General features: G+C 46.3%; 2 protein-coding genes across 3 annotated transcripts in view; one reads left to right on the forward strand and one right to left on the reverse strand.

The window, feature by feature from the left end:
- Positions 1-14,181, reverse strand: part of LOC142243991 (uncharacterized) — a 265,484-nt gene that overhangs the window by 40,678 nt on the left and 210,625 nt on the right. The gene's annotated exons all lie outside the window — the stretch shown is intronic.
- Positions 1-14,181, forward strand: part of ZNF678 (zinc finger protein 678) — a 43,439-nt gene continuing 29,258 nt past the window's right edge. The window contains exon 1 of one of the 2 annotated variants that reach the window (XM_075315871.1): positions 1-85. The gene's annotated coding sequence lies outside the window, so the exon portion shown is untranslated. Of the gene's footprint in view, positions 86-394; positions 514-14,181 lie in introns of those variants that run through there. The other variant, XM_075315872.1, reaches the window with a different exon arrangement.

Genomic DNA, 14,181 nt, shown 5'->3' on the forward strand with positions numbered 1-14,181 from the left:
TCTCCTCCTGTGAGGCCGGGTGCGGGCTGCGGTCGGGAGACTGAGGCTCTGCGGCTCCTCCTCCCCCGGGGCCCGGATGTTGCAGGTTTGGCCGCTGCTGGTTCTCCCCCATGTCTGGCATAGGGACATTGTATGGGAATTCCGCCCTCTTGTGTCTCCTGGAGGTCATTCCTTACAGTCATGTGACTTTGGCTTCTTCTCTTGTTTGTGGCGTTATCTCCTCTATGTGATCAGATTATCGCAGCACTAGTGCAGGGTCTGGCAGGTTTCCCTTATCCAACATGGCCGCTGCGGTGTCAGGCGCCCAATGACCGCGCACTGAGCCTAGTCATGTGACTGGTGGTGTGTGGGTGTGTCCCTGCTCCGCCCTTCGTGTATTGGTGGGTTCCCCTCAGTGCGGTCACATGGTGGATGCCCCGCTCATCTGCGTGTATTGGTGGGTTCCCCTCAGTGCGGTCACGTGGTGTATGCCCCGCCCCTCTGTAGAGCGCGTCTTCTGGCTCCAGTTCTGTGGTGAGTGATTCTCCCTCTTCTCTCCTCACATGCGCTGCTGAGCGGCCTCCGCCCGGTGTGTGTGTGTGTGTGGGGGGGTCGGTGCTGGGTGTGGCCGGTGCTGGGTGTGTGTGTGGGGGGGGGGTCGGTGCTGGGTGTGTGTGTGGGGGGGTCGGTGCTGGGTGTGTGTGGGGGGGGGTCGGTGCTGGGTGTGTGTGGGGGGGGGGTCGGTGCTGGGTGTGTGTGGGGGGGGGTCGGTGCTGGGTGTGTGTGGGGGGGGGTCGGTGCTGGGTGTGTGTGGGGGGGTCGGTGCTGGGTGTGTGTGTGGGGGGGTCGGTGCTGGGTGTGGCCGGTGCTGGGTGTGTGGGTGTGTGTGGGGGGGGTGGGTCGGTGCTGGGTGTGTGTGTTGGGGGGGGGGGTCGGTGCTGGGGGTGTGCCGGTGCTGGGTGTGTGTGTGGGGGGGGGTCGGTGCTGGGTGTGTGTGGGGGGGGATCGGTGCTGGGTGTGGCCGGTGCTGGGTGTGTGTGTGTGGGGGGGGGGGGTCGGTGCTGGGTGTGGCCGGTGCTGGTTGTGTGTGTTTGTGGGCGGGGGGGGTCGGTGCTGGGTGTGGCCGGTGCTGGTTGTGTGTGTATGTGGGCGGGGGGGGGTCGGTGCTGGGTGTGGCCGGTGCTGGGTGTGTGTGTTTGTGGGCGGGGGGGGTCGGTGCTGGGTGTGGCCGGTGCTGGGTGTGTGTGTGGGGGGGGGTCGGTGCTGGGTGTGTGTGTGTGTGTGTGTGTGTGTGGGGGTCGGTGCTGGGTGTGTGTGTGTGGGGGGGGGGGGGGTCGGTGCTGGGTGTGGCCGGTGCTGGGTGTGTGTGTGTGTGTGGGGGGGAGGTCGGTGCTGGGTGTGGCCGGTGCTGGGTGTGTGTGTGTGTGGGGGGGGGGGTCGGTGCTGGGTGTGGCCGGTGCTGGGTGTGTGTGTGTGTGGGGGGGGGGTCGGTGCTGGGTGTGGCCGGTGCTGGGTGTGTGTGTGTGTGTGGGGGGGGGGTCGGTGCTGGGTGTGGCCGGTGCTGGGGGTGTGTGTGTGTGTGTGTGGGGGGGGGTCGGTGCTGGGTGTGGCCGGTGCTGTGTGTGTGTGTGTGGGGTGGGGTCGGTGCTGGGTGTGGCCGGTGCTGGGTGTGTGTGTGTGGGGGGGTCGGTGCTGGGTGTGGCCGGTGCTGGGTGTGTGTGTGTGGGGGGGTCGGTGCTGGGTGTGGCCGGTGCTGGGTGTGGGTGTGTGTGTGTGGGGGGGTCGGTGCTGGGTGTGGCCGGTGCTGGGTGTGTGTGTGTGTGTGTGTGGGGGGGGGTCGGTGCTGGGTGTGGCCGGTGCTGGGTGTGTGTGTGTTGGGGGTCGGTGCTGGGTGTGTGTGTGTGGGGGGGCCGGTGCTGGGTGTGTGTGTGTGTGTGTGTGTGTGTGTGTGTGGGGGGGGGGGGGGGGGGTGTGTGTGGGCCGGTGCTGGGGGGGGGTGTGTGTGTGTGGGGGGGGGGGGGGTCGGTGCTGGGTGTGGCCGGTGCTGGATCCCTTTCCGCAGTGTACGGAGGCTGCACTGGAGATACTTGTAATGATTAGAGTTGATTGAACTCACCAAAATCTGGGACCGGCGGATCACCGCTCAATAAAAAAAAAGTCCGCTCCGGATTCCGGTGCCCATATCAGTCAATGGAGACCAGAATCCGGAGATTACAAGCGTCTGTGGAGGGGATGGGGCAGGAGCGCGCGGTGTACTCGCCCTGGCGCTGTTATGGCGGCACACTCCTTCCAGGTCACACTTTTCTCTTCCAGAGCCGACCCACTCAATATTCACTGCTTTCCCCCGCCCACCGGCGTGTGTAATTGGTTGCAGCTAGACACGCCCCACCCTGAGTGTCAGAGTATCAGCTGACTGCAACCAATCACAGACGGGACGGCCGGTGGGCGGGGAAAGCAGTGCAAGTGTCTGCGGGTCAGTATGGTGAGCGTGCGTGTGTTTGAGAAACATGCACGCTCCTGTCAGAAGTGCACGGCTGTGCAGGTGATGCGCTGTCAGACTTATGCAACTCCCTCGCAAGTGTGACTCCGGCCTAAGAGAAACCGCATGCGGCTTCGCTTTTCTTTCATTTAATTTAAATAAATAACCTGGCAAAAATAAAAATGGGGTTTTTTTAAGCATTTTTTCGTTGCGTTTTTTTGTTCCTGCTTTATGTTGCGATTTTTGCCACGGCTGCACCAAATTTGAATTTATTTTTTTTGTTGCTTCTATAAAAAACTGTGCAGTTCCCCCCCAATTTTCATCCTCAGCCATGATAAAGGTAGCTGGGGGGATATTCTCAGCCCCACTCTACTTCCAGTCTCTTCCACACTTCTTTGTTATAATAATAAGTTTTATTTCTATAGCGCCAACATATTCCGCAGCGCTTTACAATTCAGAGGGGACATGTACAGACAATATGAGACAATACAAAATAACAACATTCAGATCCCAGGAGGAGTGAGGGCCGCGCTCGTAAGCTACAGTCTATGAGGGAATAGGGGGCACAAAAGGTGAATGGGGGGAGAAAAGCTTGTCATATATGGTCCGGCCATCGATTTAATAGGGGATTCAAAAGCAGCTGCATGGACCCGTCGGTGAGAATTTATACATGTACAGGGGACGAGAACTGGAAGTACATTTTTTGAAGGGCAGAAAGGGACTAGATTAGATCAGGGCAGTGAGGTGATAGGCCGGTCTAAAGAAATGCGTTTTTAGGGCCCGCTCAAAGGTGTGGATGTTGGGAAATAATCGGATTGTTCTAGGTAGGTGTGTTCCAGAGCATAGGCGCAGCTCGTGAGAAGTCTTGAAGACGGGAGTGGGAGGTTCGAATTGTTGAGGATTTCAGTCTTAAGTCATTAGCAGAGCGGAGGGCACGGGTGGGGTGATAGACAGAGATGAGGGAGGAGATGTAGGGTGGTGCAGCACTGTGGAGGGCACGGGTGGGGTGATAGACAGAGATGAGGGAGGAGATGTAGGGTGGTGCAGCACTGTGGAGGGCACGGGTGGGGTGATAGACAGAGATGAGGGAGGAGATGTAGGGTGGTGCAGCACTGTGGAGGGCACGGGTGGGGTGATAGACAGAGATGAGGGAGGAGATGTAGGGTGGTGCAGCACTGTGGAGAGGATGGGTGGGGGTGATAGACAGAGATGAGGGAGGAGATGTAGGGCCGTGCAGCACTGTGGAGGGCACGGGTGGGGTGATAGAGATGAGGGAGGAGATGTAGGGTGGTGCAGAACTGTGGAGAGCTTTGTAAGTGAGAGTGATAAGTTTATATTGGATTCTGTAACTGATGGGCAACGAGTGCAATGACTGGCACAGAGCAGAGGCATCAGTGAAGCGGTTGCAGAGGAAAAATGATCCTGGCTGCGGCATTCAGAATGGATTGGAGAGGGGAGAGTTTAGTAATAGGGAGACCAATTAGTAAAGAGTTACAATAATCCAGGCGAGAATGAATGAGAGCGACAGTAAGAGTTTTGTGGCCTTTTTGGCCATAACTTTGTCACCAACTATTTTCTAGAGGTTTTTTATTGGGTTTAGGTCAGGACTCTGGGCTGTGGCCACTTCATTGTTTCCTAGACCTGCTTTCCCCGTTTTGCTATGTGACATGGGGCATTGTCCTGCATTGAAACTGCTGCTGATTGCGTGATGGATATAAGTAAGGAGCCGCGTGTTGTGAATAAGGTCTGAGACAGATCCTTACCCTGTTCAGTGCTGAAACCATTACCCATGGAGAGTCTCGACAACTCCTGAAAAAGGGGACGGATTGTTCCAGAAACGCGCAGTGTCCGTTTTATTGCAACTTTTATCATTAAATTCTTTTTTTTCTATTAGCCTTGTGTCAGCATTCCTGATCAGCAGCGCACCTAAACCGCAATTCTTCCTCTTTTACCTCTATACTACGTATGCACGCTCTCTCCATGTGAGTGAGCAGTGGCGCTGAAGTGATTAGGCTGACGTTTCAGGAGCACCCAGTCCATGACAGTACCTCAATGTAGGACCTGGAGGCTATCAGTAGCAGGTCACTGAGGATTAGTGCCTTACCTCTTGGTGAGCAGCACAGGTTTTTTAAATTATTAAAATAAATTAAAAAAAAAAAGTGTGGGGTCCCCCTTATTTTTTTGATAACCAGTGGAGGTAAGGCACAAAACTGCAGGCTGCAACCCTCATCTGTCTGGTTTCAAAAGTAGAGGAGATCCCACACTTTTTTTTTAATTTAAATAATTTAAACTTGTGTTGCCTTAAAAGAGAGAAAGTGGTCTTCCCCAATTTTAATAACCAGCCAAGGTAAAGCAGACTGCTGGGGGTTGATATTATGAGGCTGGGAATACACATGGTTATTTGGTCCTTCCCAGTCTAAGAACAGCAGCCTGCAGCCGCCCCAGAGCTGCCGCATCCATTAGATGCTTCAATTCTGGCACTTTGCCCGGCTCTTCACGGTTGCCTTGGTGCTGTGGTAATTGGTGTAATGTTTGTGGATAAAAATAAAATTTTAAAATATAAAATTTTACGGAAATTTGCTCCAATTTCCGTTAATAACAATCTATATTAACCCCTTAACGACCGCGGGCAGTAATATTACGTCGTAGTGGTCATAGTGTTACTGCCCACAGTCTGCCGCCGGCTCCAGCATGCCGCGATCAGCACACATCTCAGCTGATTTTCACAGCTGAGATATGTGCCTGCAATGCATGAGCAGAATCGTTATCTGCTTGTGCAGTTTAACCACTTAAATGGCGCTGTCAATATGTGACAGCTCCATTTTAACGGCATCGGTGGTAAACATTTACTTACCTCCCGATACCGGAAGTCACGTGACATGATCACGTGACTTCCGGTGCTTGTCATGGTAGCACAGGGTCATGTGATGACTCCTGTAGTTATCATGAATTACTTTCGATTTCACTCTGTCCGGAGCCGGAGTGAAGCAGATGTCTTGCTAAAATTCTCCTAAAAAGGGGGGCTGAAAGCCCATACTTACGAAGCGCTCACTGATATCTTAATCAGGCACGAATATAAGATTCTTTATAGCAAGATACTATTTATTTTAATAGCACATGAATAGTCAATGGTACGATAGGCATTAGAACTACTTTATAGTCCATAGAATCTTATACAATAACAGAAATATGCATCAACATTACCGTTTGTTGTAGCAATCCTTTTCTCATCGGAGGGACTCGATTAGTGAGAATGAAACAACCCTGCCTTTGCATCACAGGAGCGTTGCGTCCACTTTAGCGTCCTTGAAATGTCCCCATCTCATTAAGCGAGTCCGGTATTTTTATAGGAAACTTTGTACGTTGTATGCACTGAGTGGTGAATTGGTGACCAGCATGTGACAGCTGAGTCATGTTCATGTAACTTGACCACAAGCTGCTGTGGGCACCAGTAGCTTCCTGCACATTTTGCCAGTTGACCACTGGCTTACCACAGTTTCCTGGAGATATTGCAAGGAGCCGTGAATTTTACATGCCAGTTTCCTTACACCTGTTGTCAACTAACCACGAGTTTCCTGACTGTTGAACTGTAAACGTTACTTTCTCATAATCGTGGTTTGTTCAAGATCTGCTAACACGTACGCTTTGGTCATGGTGAAATAGGGTCAACCAGAGGAAATCTCTCTGATACTGAATTTTGGATGGATCAAATACCTGTGATCACTATCTTTTGATTATGATCCCTATCTAATCACACTCATTCTTTCAGTCTTATCAGATTGATATCACATCACTGGTCACCGCGGCCTCCGGATGTAGCAGAGCTGAGGATCGTCATGAGACGACGACGTACATTACGTCAGACCTGGAGATATTTTGGGAGTTAATGGGTGAAAAAGGGTGTTTCTTATTTCAAAAAAGGATTTTCTGTGTTTTTGCTTTTACTTACAGGTTGGTGATGGGCGTGTCTCAGAGACACCTCTCCATTAAGAACACCATGGCTTGATGGCAGCTGTGATTTTTTTTTTTTTTTTTTTTTTTTCTTTCTTTTACAATTACTGCTATCATCAACACCATATATTACCCCGATTGCCACCTCCCCAGTGCAATCGGGATGAGCTGGGTAAAGTGATGTGCCAACTACTGAGGCGGCTGCGGGCGGATACACTTTTTTGCTGAGATGGTCGTATAATCATATCCTTTCTCTGCCTGATAATAATGGCCCTCAGCTGTCAGCTTTATCTGCGCTGGTTATCAAAAAAAGGGACGACCCCACATTGTTTTATTTAAGATCTGGTGTCCACCCTATTGTTGCCAAACAGCCAAGCTAAGGCTGACCATTCGGGGCGTCTAATATAATGGGAAAAGCCATGGATATTGGCACCTTCCCAGCCTGATATCGGCCCACAGCTGCTCCTTTTATATTGGCAGGTTACCAAATCGGCGGGAAACTGTATGTCTTGTTTTTTTAATAATTATTATTATTATTATTAACAACTATTTAAATTTACCCTACAATACAGCAGCCTGACTGCATCCAGTCACAGAAGGGGGGTGCGGGAAGTGGTGACTATTCATGAAGGTTAATGAACGGGTCAGAAAAGGGACTGACTACTGTGTTATCATTCGGGAAACACAGTATCTATAATTGTCCTGCTCTTACCCCATTTTTCCTTCTTTAGCAGCCCCATAGCCCGAACTATAACCATTTTGCAGCACTCAAAGCTTGAGTCTCCATTGACTTATATGGGGCTCATCATCTGGGGTCAAGTTTGGATCCCGAATCGACTTTTTTTTTTTTATTATTATTATTTTTTACTAGCTGTAGTACCCGGGCGTTGCCCGGGATAGTAACTGTCTCTCTGTCTCTCTCCCAGTCTCTGTCTGTCTCTTTCCCGGTCTGTCTCTTTCCCGGTCTGTCTCTTTCCCGGTCTGTCTCTTTCCCGGTCTGTCTCTTTCCCGGTCTGTCTCTTTCCCGGTCTGTCTCTTTCCCGGTCTGTCTCTTTCCCGGTCTGTCTCTTTCCCGGTCTGTCTCTTTCCCGGTCTGTCTCTTTCCCGGTGTTAAAAACTGGGTTTAAGGCGACAAATGCAGAGCCAGTATATAATGATTGGAGCGAGAATTGGTGCAAACATATTATGGATTTATTCAGATAAGAGGTGAAATTACAGTCATTAGAGAAAAGTAACTGTCTTGACTTGAGTTAATAGATGGATAGACAGAAAAAATAACAGTTCATTTGCCTTACATAGCTGTGATGTAGTAAGCCGTCTTTCTCCGGATGGACTGGTCGGGCTTGATGAATCCGTCTTTCTCCTCCCTCCTTCTGCCTTACCCTTTGAAGTGTGGGCTCTTTTATAACCCAAACCCCTCCTCCTGATTGTCCTTATCTCTTTACATGGTATTACAAAAAGTAACTATCCCTATTTTAGTTGAGCATTACATCATGTCACGTGGTTCGTTTTACCCGCGAAATAAGTGTACTTGCGCAATAGAGACCTGTAACAAAACCTACTTCAACTTATATTTAACTCCTTTGAGGCTCGCTGAACTTTGACCTTAGTGTAACAAAAAGAAGCTTCTCACAGCTATTTCAGTTCTTAGCCCAACATTCCAAACAGAATATAGCTCTTCTTTGACAACTTTGATGAACAACTAGCAGATGGCCTTGGTTTTACCATTTCAAACTCTTGGTCAATATCTCCAGCTCACAAACTCACTCTTAAAGGGATGGGGCAAAATATACATATATTTATGAATATATGTAACCCAGTTTATGAATCAAATCTCCATAAACTCACTATTTTACAGTCCCCCCTTATATGGAAGTTTGATGAACCCCAGGAAACCCTAACTCAATCGTGTCATCATTCGTATCACATACATTCTTGTTGAAAATTCTAGACCAATATTTGACTTGATAAACCAATCTGCAACTTTCTGTCAAAAAGTCATCTTGCGATTTAACATTCCTCTAAGAATGTTATCTTCCTTTTTCATTTCTTTTTTTATGTTCTTATATATCTTCTGAATTCTACACATCACAAAAACTTGATATATAATACACATCAAAACTAATAAAAATATGATTATGATGGGATTAAATAAAACATTTCCAACCGCTGACTGAAAAGATGACTGAGACCAGGAATGTACAGATTTGCTAAAACTCTTCCACCAAGTTCTACCTGACATTCCATTCCATTCGTGTTCAATATCACTTAATTCACCTTGTTCATGTCTGAATATAATTTCTGCTTCCTTTAACTGTTTCGTTAATAAATCTAACAAACCCTTGTCTTTCTTTATTTCACTTGTCCACATATCCCAAGGAAAATCATTTATCTGTGATAAATTGAATTGTATGGGAAATGCCGTTAAATTTCTCTTTCCTATAGAAGTGATATTGAAACTTCCTTCCTTCTTTGAAAGAGATCTCACATTTCCTTCTATACAATACAAACCCATAGGTAGGTTTTCCTTATGTACACAAGTAGAATAGAAAACAGAAACCTTCTCTGTCTCAGACATGACCTGGAAACATATCTTAGTTGGACTTACTGGAGTCACCAGATCATGTAGTGTCTGTACAGTCTCTATTCTCGCATGACAAGAAGAATGATTATGAAAACATGAATGATAAATCACCTTATCCTGTCCAGGTAAACACATCACCTTAGAAACAAAATGCAAACATGAAGAAATGTCTACTTGTTCAGTGTTCACTCCATCAAATGCAAAATCTGTGTACTGCAGTTGATAGAACACTTGTTGTGTGTTACTCACAGGTATACCCAAAACTGTAACAGGAACAATAGTCCCCTCTCTTCCAATCACCGGGATTAGCGATGTGCCAACACAAATGTTTCGTTCACATCCTAACCACTTATTTACCCACAAATCCGTATGATTCAATGCAAAATCATACTCTACAGGTAAATTTCGCAGTATTCCCAGTGGAGTAATTCCACTCTGTAAAGCTTGTGCAATCAGCTTCAAATTAGAAGAGTACTCTACCTGTATCTCCAGGCACGCTTTAGCTACTTGTGTTTCGTGTGTGCTTTCCACGAGAGCTAATGTAGCATCCTGTAGATGTGACACGGAAGAGCCTAGTACAGCAGCTGTATTCATTACCATCTTTTCAAGAAGTTGATTCAAACTCTTCTGAACCTTTACACCTTTTCCTCCAATAAAACCAATATTATCCAAATCTGACTTAAGTGTCTGTATATTCATGGCATTAGTCAGACTTCCCACTGTCCCAACTCCTCCCAGAATTCCTTCTAACACTCCTCTCTTACTCCTAGTCTGAGCTGTTCTTTTCCCAAACCATTGTTCTATCCCCATCTCCATGTTTGAGATGTGATTGACACTGAGGAAACCTGGTAGAGATCTTCCAATGAGACATATTGAAAGTCCACACCATTGTCATAAATTCTCCATCCCTTAATAAGGACTTGGACTGAAATTGATTAATTTGGAAAGGAGTAGACGGCATGAATCTCGTGTTTGTGCATGCACAATCTGCTGCTGACCAAATATTCACACTAACGTCTTTACAATGTCTGTAATGTGTCTTTGTTTCAACGCAACACTGGTAAATTCCAGAGTCCCTGGAAGATGGATTCTCTATGGAAAAAATGAAATTATCATCCATCCACCTGATATTACCAATCTGACCTCTGTGAATGACATTAGTTGGACTGTTTAAAAAACTTCCCAAAAATGATGAATTTTTGGTCCATGTCAACAAAGACTCAGAAGGCAATTTCAACCTTGTGTTACATTTTAACATTATGGGTAATGTATTTACTTTATTATGTACTGTCTGTGGTGAAACCCTTATTTCCGGAACTATAGTGTTAGTAACGGTAAACACTACAGATACCTGAACTTGTACAGGTTCCCGTGTTATCTGGAAATTCCATGTTTTAACCCAATCTTTATCTCCTTCTGAAATGGAGAGTAAAGAAGGATCCAGAATTTTCCCAAAAACCTGAGTTTTTAACAAAATTTCTGTTTTGGATCTTCCAAACTTTCCCCTTGCAATCATGTCATTTGTAATATCACCGGACCATACTGCAGGTTCATCACCTCTGATCTCTATGTTCCAGTATAATACATCTGTAGGAGAACATTCCCATGTACCCGTTTTATTATTGTGTACATATTCTCCTTGTAATTGTGTGAATCTAGTTTTAGGTCCTGCAATAGCATGTAATATTATGTCTGTGTCGTGTATGAAATGTAATTCAATGCAACATTTTGTTCCATATCCCATGCAGATATTTCCTGTTATCTCCACAGAATCATCCGTGATGTTCTCTGTCAGTAAGTTCCTTGTCTCTGATCCTCTCGGTCTTCGAGAATGTTGAATCTCTCTAGTCTGTTCATTCACATCATTGGCGATTGTTCCTTGATGTAACATGTAAACAATGACTGAAATAAAGCAAAGCAGCAGGAAAGTAGATCCCATCACGTAGAAGCTTGTCTTGAGCTTGGGAAGATGTTCTTTCTCCAGAAGGCTTGATGTCATCTTTCCTTCACAGTCTTTAGGTTCTTTATTCCAGTTCGTATAGGAATCCATTTCTTCCTGGAAAGAAATGCAGTATCATTATTTTGTCACAAATATTTTGCACTGGTCAACGTGAACCCACACTTTTTGTGTTTTCCGGGTCTTTTTTACCACATTTGACACTCGGTGCACAAGAATCATGACTTGTCCCATAGTCTCAAGGACTTCAAAAGGACCTTCCCAATTACACTCCCATGGACCACTCTTGCGAAAGGTTTTGATCATGACTAGAGCACCTTTCTTGAATTTGGACTCATAGGGTGGCTCCATTTTCTGCATTCTCGATGCCGCATATGGCAGAATCGCTTTCAGGTTCTCCTGTAGCGATCTCAACCATGGGACCTTGAGATAGCATCTTTTTGTGGAGTGGATAAAAATGGCTCATGTGGAAACCACAATGGCATTTTTCTTCCCGTCATCAACTCAAACGGAGTGAATTGAGTTGTAGAAGAGATTGAACCTCTTATACTCATCAGTATGAAAGGAACCTTGTCAACCCAAGTGTTACCTTTGTCCAAAAGCATCTTTGCAATTCTGGACTTGATTGTCCTATTCATTCTTTCCACAATTCCCGCAGATTGTGGATGATAGGGGACATGAAATTGCTGTCGCGCCCCTAGAATAGCACAAGCAGTTTGCATGATTTTACCTGTGAAGTGGCTACCTCGATCGGAGGTAATCATCCTTGGGATCCCCCAAGTACAAAAGACATGTTGTACCAATTCCCTTGCTGTGGACAAAGCATCATCTTTTCTAACAGGTAATATTTCTACCCATTTTGAGAACACATCTACCACAATCAATGCATACCTGAGACCATGTTTACCTGAGGGTAAAGGACCAATATAGTCTATCTGCAGTGTAGACCATGGACCATCTGCAGGTGCGATTCGTAGAAGTGGTGGCTTCTGTCCTTTAGGTCTTGGATTTATTTGGGCACAAATGAGACATGATAGTACAACACTTTGAACTGTCTCGTCCATTTTTTCCCAATAAAATTTCTCCTTGAGAATGACTAACAATTTCTGTTGTCCCAAGTGACCTAAACTCTCATGGTTGTATCGAGTGGATTCTACCTGTAGATGTTTTGGTACAACTGGACGCAATTCTCCATTTGAATTGTGACACAAAACCCCATTTTCACAGATAAAAGGAGGTTTTGGATCATCCAGAGAAGTAACAAGAGAAGGATCTTTTCTCTGTTCTTCTGCAAATGAAGGTATGTACGTGTCTGCTCTCTGAACCGCTGAATTCTCAGAAGGTTCGGAGTCAAACACTTCCTCTCCTGTCAGGGCAGCTTCTTTGGCTAGAGCATCTGCGGTTGCATTTCCTACAGATAACTCATCATCAGATCTTTGATGTGCAGCGACTTTCACTATAGCAAATCTATTTGGGGCCCTAGATGCCATCTCAAAAATTGATTCTAGCGTTTTGCGGTGCAGCAAGGCTTTGTTGGACGAGTCCACGTAGCCTCTCCTTTCCCAAACAGGCAGGTAATCGGTTAGGGATCTGACAACATAGGAGCTATCACTGTAGATTACCATTGGAGTTTGATCATCAGCTTCATTCAGCTGTAGGACCATTCTTACCGCTTCTATCTCTGCCCTTTGAGCTGAGAAATGACTCGGTAACTTGTGTTTTACCACTTGTCCTCGCTTGGAATAGAAAATTCCATATCCTGTGTGATAGTGTCCTTCCAGAAAAAATCTAGAACCGTCTACAAACACAGGTTCATCTGCGTCTTCCGACTGTCGTCTGAAGAGAGATGGACTTGGTTCATGGAACGTTTCTATGCAATCATGGGTTTGTCCTTCATACTGCATCAATTGAGGAAGAACATACTTGGCCTTATAATCTACCTCAATTTGATTTGGAGACAATGAGAGCAACCAATGGGCAAATCTCTGATTTGACACACCTGGGATGTTTTTCTCAAAGAGAAGTTTCAGTGTGGAATGTGGCGTTTGGAGAATAACCTTTTGGAACCCGATGATGTGTTGAGTGATTTTTATCGCAAAATACACTCCCACCAGGTGTCTTGCGCACACCTCAAACCCCCTCTCAACAGGTGAGAGAAGCTTAGAGAAGTACCCCAAGATTCTCCATTCCCCCCATTGCAGCTGCAGCAAAACCACAGAGATACTTGTCTCTGAAGTGTGTGCTTGAAGCGCAAAAGGTGCGTTCTTTTCCACCATACTTAACGCAGGTGCGTGTTGTAGATCATGTTTCAATTGTGTGAAGGCTTTTTCCTGTTCGACACTCCAGGGACCAAAATAATCATCATTGTCACCTTTTAAAAGATCATACAAAGGTCTGGCTTTGTCAGCAAAATTTTCAATGAAATCCCTTGAGTAATTTACAAGCCCTAAAAAATGTCTTAGTGCCTTGTGTGATGTTGGAATTGGAAGAGATGCAATTGCCTCTATTCTGTCCTGTAGGGGTCGCCGTGTACCTGGACTTAGCAGAACTCCTAAAAACCTGACCTCAGTCTGCATCAGCTTGACCTTTTTGGTATTCAGTTTTAAACCTGCATCATGCAGCAGCTCAAACAATTCTGAAAGCAAGATCACGTGCATCTCCTTGTTCTCCGTACTCAACAAGATATCGTCCACATATTGCAATAAACATTCCGGACGAGAAAATTTCGACAAAACGTTCGCTAGCGCCTGATGAAAAATGCTTGGCGACATACTAGCCCCCTGAGGAAGCCTACAGCATACATATTGCTGATCGAGGTGGTTGAATGCAAATCGATATTGGCAACTTTGCTCAATCGGTATACTGAAAAAACCATTACTGATATCCAATACTGAGAAATACCTTGCCTTAGCATCCAATCTCGACATCATGTCATGGGTATCAGCTACAATCGGTGCTACATTGGGAGTAAACTTATTGAACATCCTCAAGTCCAACAACATCCGATAGCTACCATCGCTTTTCAGAACACACCACAATGGATTGTTACAGACAGAATTTGCCTTACGTATTACACCTTGAGCCAACAATTCCTGTATAATCTTAGACATCGGAGCAACTGACTCCGGAGGCAACTTATACTGACGCTGTGGAGGTGGGTCTCGGCCTTCAATTTTGACAACTACATCCTTCATTGTTCCAACCTCATTCCTGTACTGAGCCCATAAAGAA

The sequence above is a fragment of the Anomaloglossus baeobatrachus genome, chromosome 6 (assembly GCF_048569485.1).
Source record: "Anomaloglossus baeobatrachus isolate aAnoBae1 chromosome 6, aAnoBae1.hap1, whole genome shotgun sequence".
NCBI classification, from domain to species: Eukaryota; Metazoa; Chordata; class Amphibia; order Anura; family Aromobatidae; genus Anomaloglossus; species Anomaloglossus baeobatrachus.